The 6,787-nt window shown below is 49.9% G+C and overlaps 1 pseudogene; it reads left to right on the top strand.

Annotated features, from left to right (window-relative positions):
- Nucleotides 1-6,286, top strand: part of LOC105553979 — a 7,176-nt pseudogene extending 890 nt beyond the window's left edge.
- The last annotated feature ends 501 nt before the right edge of the window (nt 6,287-6,787 follow it).

Below are 6,787 nucleotides of genomic sequence, written 5' to 3'. Positions count from 1 at the left end.
GGGGAGAAGGAGATGGGGGAGGAGGAAGAGGTGGTGGGGGGAGGAGGAAGAGCTGGTGGGGTGGAGGAGGAGATGGGTGAGGAGGAAGAGGTGGCGGGGGGAGAAGGAAGAGCTGGTGGGGTGGAGGAGGAGATGGGGGAGGAGGAGGAAGAGGTGGTGGAGGATTCCCTTCTGGTGGCCACCGGGGTGGTGGTGGGGTAGAGAAGGGAAAGCAGTCTGGGAAGAATGTGACAGTGGATCCGTATGGGCGGAGGTGTCTGACTGTGGAGGAAAGGATCAGATCATGCAGTAGTCACTGAGAATCTGGTCCCTGGAGAATCAGTTTATGGACAGGAGAGAGTCCCCATTTCACCAGGAGATGACAGCATGGAGTCCCAAGCATGGAACCCCTTCCACATCAAGCCAGGGCCCAGGTGCTCTCCCTCAGGGCTGCCTCGGACACCACCGTCTCCCATGTCTCTGACATTGTAGGCCCAGGTGGTCTAGTCTAGGCCGTGGAGTCCTCCCACCACTCTGGCCTTGCGTTATTAACTTGACCAAGAAGAGGACCAACATCCTTCCTGTGCTGGAGGGTGCTCGGCGGCAGCACAAGTACCACGTGCTCATGGCCGTGGTGGATGTGACTTTGGCTGACGTGGCCCTGCCAGGGCAAACCCGGACTGTGGCCCTGAATGCCCACCGCTTCCTGCTGATTGGAGGACACTGCGATTTCCACTGAGGCCAATTGCATGGAGTCCAAGCCCAGCAGAGGCCGCGTTTGCCTGCGACGTGAAAAGGGTGGAACAAGAGAACGCGAAGCCCCGGAGCAGCTGCCCTAGAGCCTCACCAGAGAGACCAGCTTGTGGTCCTGGGAGTGGACAGGCCACCCGCCAAGGCGAGGACCTGAAGTTCGGCACATTCCGGATTGCCATGAAGTGTGTCGATGGTGTGGCCATGGGAGTTTCTTTTTCTCTTCTTATTTATTTTTAGGGGTGAGGGTGGGAGGGGCTGGATTGAGGAATTCACAAGGGGAGTTTTTCTACTAAAAGACTCATCTGTCACATCTTCCAGGCCAGGCATGGTGGCTCATGCCTGGAACGCCAGCACTTTGGGAGGCTGAGGAAGGAGGATCGCTTGAGGCCAGGAGTTCAGGGCCTCAATTGTTTATAAATTACCAAATACAAGCTATTTTGTTACAGCAGCAGGAACAGACCAAGACAGGACCCATTTGTACTATTTTTCACTCTTGTCCAAGATATATTTGCTAGTATTTATTTATTTATATATTTATTCAGATGGAGTCTGGCTCTGTTGCCCTGGCTGGAGTGCAGTGGTGTGACTTCAGCTCACTGCAACCTCCACCTCCTGAGTTCTATTGATTCTCCTGCCTCAGCCTCCCAAGTAACTGGGATTATGGGAATGCACCACCATGCCCGGCTAATTTCTTTGTATTTTTGGTAGAGATAGGGTTTTGCCATGTTATCCAGGCTGGTCTCGAACTCCTGACCTCAGGTGATCCACCCTCCTCGGCCTCCCAAAGTGCTGGGATTACAGGCATGAACCACCTCACCTGGCCTAGTATTTTATTTAGAATGTGTACATCTACCATAAATGATATTGGTCTCGTTTGGGTGTGCCCGCAGAAAGGTATTTGCCAGATGTGTTGGTGCCAGAGTTGTTTTGACATCAAGAAATGAACCGGAAAGCCTTCTTTCTTTTTCTGTGTGCGGGTGTGGTTGCAAAGCATGGACTATAGTAATAATCGCTTGAGCTGGCCTCACTGAGTGTGTGCAAAGACAGCCCATGAAAAGAACAATTGGAAATACTGCTTAGGGGTGGTATTTTGCACTGGTGGACAGACCATTTTGTTCCCAGATGTTTGCAGAGCGAAACAGATTGTGTTTCTGCCTTCCCATCTGGCGTAGAGGGTCAGCGCCGCTGGCCTCATGGCTGGCTGGTCGGAATTTTGCAGGATCCTCCAGCATGCGTCCATGCCATCTCCCCTGAGCTGTCTCCTTCAGCAACACAGCCTGGAAGGTAGAGGAGATGCAGGGCGGATAGAGATGGGCCTCAATTCAATTCCTCTGAATTGCTTCATTTGCCAGGACTGAGGGAAGTGAGCGAGGCCGTGATTCAAAGGCAGCAGCATCTGTGTGTTTGAAGGCCTAAGTTGTATTGTGGAAGCACAGAGTTTCATTGTTGGCTTTAAAAATAATGTTCACAGCGGCTCTTAAAAAAGAAGAAGAAGAAGAAGAAGGTTATAAGAGGCAAGGAAATTAGACTCTGAATCTAGTTTTCTTTATCTTTGCAGAAGAGAAGGTTTTATTTGAAAGGTTTTATCACCAGCAGGTTGACAGGCTACTGCAGTCACCAACTCCATTTAGAACGGGACTGGAAAGTAATAAAAACCTCTTCCTATTTTATAGTTGCCCCTGTACCTGCCGGATGGACTAGACATCGTCAACTGTGGGGTGACTGGAATAAATGGAGAAAGGAATCAGAACCCCAGGTGACTTGTTACAGCCCTCTCTTTTCAGCTAGAGCCTGACAATCATTCATACTTTAACATATAACATGACAAATGTATACAAGAGAAAGCGAGGAAGTGTCATGCAGTAAACACTGAACACTGTTCATTTCAATATATGGACATTTTAAACTAAATTACAGAAAGTTTTTTCCTCCTAAATTTCACCTCAGGGATTATGAATTAAATGTCATTCTGACATAGTTTTAAATGACCTCATGATGATTATCATCATATTATCATGTGGCTGGAACAATTACAATACAATAGAAATAATTGCTTTCTGGCAGGTGGTCGGGCAGTTTCCTGATCAGATCTACAAATTCAATGTCAGCAAGCTGCCCATACACACCCTCCCTGGCCCTCAACGAAGAATGCCTTCCTTCTCTGAGAGTCCAACTTCTTGAAACTTAGAGACTTTAGTAGTGAGTAACCAAGGGCCTCTGACAAAGACTCTTCTTTTTTTTTTTTTTTTCTTTTTGAGGCGGAGTCTCGCTCTGTCGCCCAGGCTGGAGTGCAGTGGCGCGATCTCAGCTCACTGCAAGCTCCGCCTCCCGGGTTCACGCCATTCTCCTGCCTCAGCCTCCCGAGTAGCTGGGACTACAGGCGCCCGCCACCTCGCCCGGCTAGTTTTTTGTATTTTTTAGTAGAGACGGGGTTTCACCGTGTTAGCCAGGATGGTCTCGATCTCCTGAGCTCGTGATCCACCCGTCTCGGCCTCCCAAAGTGCTGGGATTACAGGCTTGAGCCACCGCGCCCGGCCTGACAAAGACTCTTCTACTGCCTTTCCAACATTTATAGCGCCCATGTCACATAGAACCATCTTTAGTTGCAAATGAGACTATCGGGTGAAGTGAATATTCTTAATTTTTTAATACTGTACCAATGAAGGAACAGAGTAACAAAGTCTTGTGAATTAAAAAAAAAAATAAAAAAATTCGGCCAGGTGCAGTGGCTCACGCCTCTAATCCCAGCACTTTGGAAGGCCAAGGCGGGTGCATCACCTGAGGTCAGGAGTTCGAGACCAGCCTGGCCAACATGGTGAAACCTTGTCTCTACTAAAAATACAAAAATTAGCCAGGCGTGGTGGTGTGCGCACCTGTAATCCCAGCTACTCAGGAGGCTGAGGCAGGAGACTCTCTTGAACCCAGGAGGCAGAGGTTGCATTGAGCCGAGATCATACCATTGCAGTACAGCCTGGGCAACAAGAACAACATTCCATCTAAAAGTAAATAAATTGTTTTAAAAAAATCCCTCTCTCAGTCGATCTACAACACATAGGTGAATAATGTATTCTCCAGGCAAACACGCCCTGGAAAGGTTCTGTTTTGGCTGAAGGACAGCTAGCAACCAGCCATGAGAAAGCTTGCACACACAGACAGCAGCTGCCTCGCAAAGACTGGTGAACAGGGCAATGTTCACGGGTTCGCGAATTCCAGAAGTATTCATGGAAACTCATGTTGGACACTCTTCTAGGTGCTAGGGATACAGCACAGAACAGAACAGACAGAAATGCCTGCTCTCCTGGAGCCTTTGTTCAATGGGAGATACAGATAATAAATCAGTAAGGATGTGGGGTGTTAGACAGTGGTCTGTCCTCAGGAGGGAAACTGAGGAGGGAAGGGAGGGGGGCTCTACAGGGAATGGGTGGCAGTTTTTAGCTGAGGTGTCCAGGAAAGGCCTCAAGAGAAGGCAACATTTGAATAAAGACCTGCAGGAGATGGTGGGGCAGCCATAAGGGTATCTCTCAGGAACAAAGGCCACCGAGGTTGGGGCATGTTTGGGTATTGGAGGAAGTGCGGCAAGAGAACCAAGAGAAGGAGGAAGAAGGGTCAGAGATTCAGCGAGGGTCCAGGTACCGTGGGCCTGCGAGCCTTGTATGACCCTGGGTTGAATTTCAGTAACAGAAACAGATTGAATTTCAGAAACTGTCTATTGGAGGGTTTGGAGCTGAGGAATTCCGCGATCTAATCACATCTGAACGGAGTGGCTTGACTCGAGTTGAGAAGAGATCGCAGCAGGCAAAGGTGGAAGCGGGTGACGAGCCAGGAGGATCGTGGGAGCCGGGGAGTGGGTTAGCAGAGGGTGGATTCTGGACACATTTTGAAGGCGGAACTGACAGAATTTGCTGAAGACTGGAAGTGGGAGTGAGAGAAAAGAGAAGTTGAAGATGACTGTATCAAATATATCTCTTAAGATATTTTATCATATATATAGATTTTGTCTGAGCAACATGAAGAATAAAGTTACCATTTGCAAAAAAGCCCAGAGGAGCAGGGGTTTTTTGGGGAAGGATCATGGGAGGAGTTGATAGAAATGGCTATCAGGCCAGGTGTGGTGGCTCACGCCTGTAATCCCAGTACTTTGGGAGGCCGAGGTGGGTGGATCACCTGAGGTCAGGAGTTGGAGACTAGACTGGGCAACATACCAAGATGTTTCCCTACAGAACATTTTTATTAAATTTATAGATATGTGTATATATACATGTGTGTGTGTGTATACATATACACATATATATACATATTTTTTTTTTGAGACAGAGCTCTGTCACCTAGGTTGGAGTGCAGTGGCATGATCTCAGCTCACTGCAACCTCCACCCTCCAGGTTCAAGCGATTCTCCTGCTTCAGCCTCCTTAGTAGCTGGGATTACAGACACATGCCACCATGTCCAGCTAATTTTTGTATTTTTCATAGAGAAAGGGTTTCACCATGTTGGTCAGGCTGGTCTCGAACTCCTGACCTCAGGTGATCCACCCACCTCGGCCTCCCAAAGTACTGGGATTACGGGTGTGAGCCACCGCGCCCAGCCTAAATTTATATATATTTTTAATGGAGACAGGGTTTTAACGTGTTGCCCAGGCTGGTCAAAACTCCTGGGCTCAAGCGACCCTCCAGCCTCAACCTCCCAAAGTGCTGGGATTACAGGCATGAGCTACTATGCCTGGCCTAAATTTTTTAATGTACAAAAATTAAACTAAACTTAGAAATGGATATCAGGAGTCTGGGCACTTTAGGTTTCAGATGAGTGTTAGGCAACTGAGTGGAAGGTCGGCAGCTGCGAGTTTGCAGCTGGAGTTCAGGCGGAGGCCTGGGATGGAGGTGTAAATTCCAGTCGTCAGCGTGGAGATGGTATTGAAAGCGATCAGACCGGTGACATCGATGAGGGAATCGAGGAATCTGTAGCCCTTGCTTAGGGAATGATAAAGGGAGGGGCAGAAGAGTGAAGGAGACCAAGAAAGGGGCTGCCAGGAGAGTCAGGCGGTGGTAGGCGAGCGTGGTGTTCCGGGGCCGAGTTTCTTCCAGGAGGAGAGGGAGACAGCTAGTCGGAAGCCCGCGCAAAGTCAGGGAGAACCGCGCCTGGAAATTGGCCACTGGACTGAACAACACGGAGGGCTTTGGTGACCCGAGTAGACCAGAGGAAGGGATGCATAAACCCAAATAGAGAGGCAGCGGAAAGGCTCCTGTGCCCCAGGCTGTTGTCTTGGATGTGTCCACATCAGCCTGCTCCTGAAACACAGCTGCACCTGCACAGACCCCGGCTGCCCGGGGGCACGTGGTGTCTTATTCTGGGCCATGTGGTAGGCTTGTCATCGGCCCTGCAGGGGCCTGACCCAGAGAGCTCTGCCAGCGCCCACCAGGTCACCTCTCTGAAATACGCAGAGGCAGGCTGGCAGCAGTGGAACCTGACTTTCCCGAGAGCCTGCGCCAGAAAGGCGATGAAGCAGGAAGGCTACGAGGGATCACTGCAGCATGAGGCTTCCTTTGGGCAGGAGGCATAGACAATGACAAGCAGATTACCGTGCGGCGGCTGCCTGGGGGCAGGAGAAGTGAGAAGCATCACAAGAAAAAGAGATGGAGACAGTGGCAGAGTCAGGTGAACGGTGGGGCCCCAGAGTTGTTGGTTTCCAGAACCACCCACCAGCCCCAGGCCCTCCAGGCTCCTCCAGATCCTTGCTCACCCATCGCTGCGTGTCTGCACGTGAAAGCCCCAGTGCTTGAGCTAACTCGAGGGCAAGAAAAACAGCCAAACACCACAGCTGCCACAACTTTACTAATGCGGAGCATGATCTGGGCACGATGTGGTCACAGGCTCTTGAATTAAAGCAAAAGGACATAAACAAAATAGTGAATGCCGCAGGAAGACTTAGGATCACAGAGAAGCTGTCAGGATTGATTTACAGTGTGATAACGAAGCACGGGTCTTCCTGCCTGTCTAACAGGAAGGGTGTCAGTGTCTTACTGACTTCTTCCTTCCTGGCTTGACTGATCATGGGATGAAG

Source organism: Mandrillus leucophaeus, unplaced genomic scaffold, assembly GCF_000951045.1.
Source record: "Mandrillus leucophaeus isolate KB7577 unplaced genomic scaffold, Mleu.le_1.0 Scaffold62, whole genome shotgun sequence".
Classification (NCBI taxonomy): domain Eukaryota; kingdom Metazoa; phylum Chordata; class Mammalia; order Primates; family Cercopithecidae; genus Mandrillus; species Mandrillus leucophaeus.
Note: the sequence above shows the minus strand (reverse complement) of the source record. Positions and strands in the feature narration are given on the sequence as shown.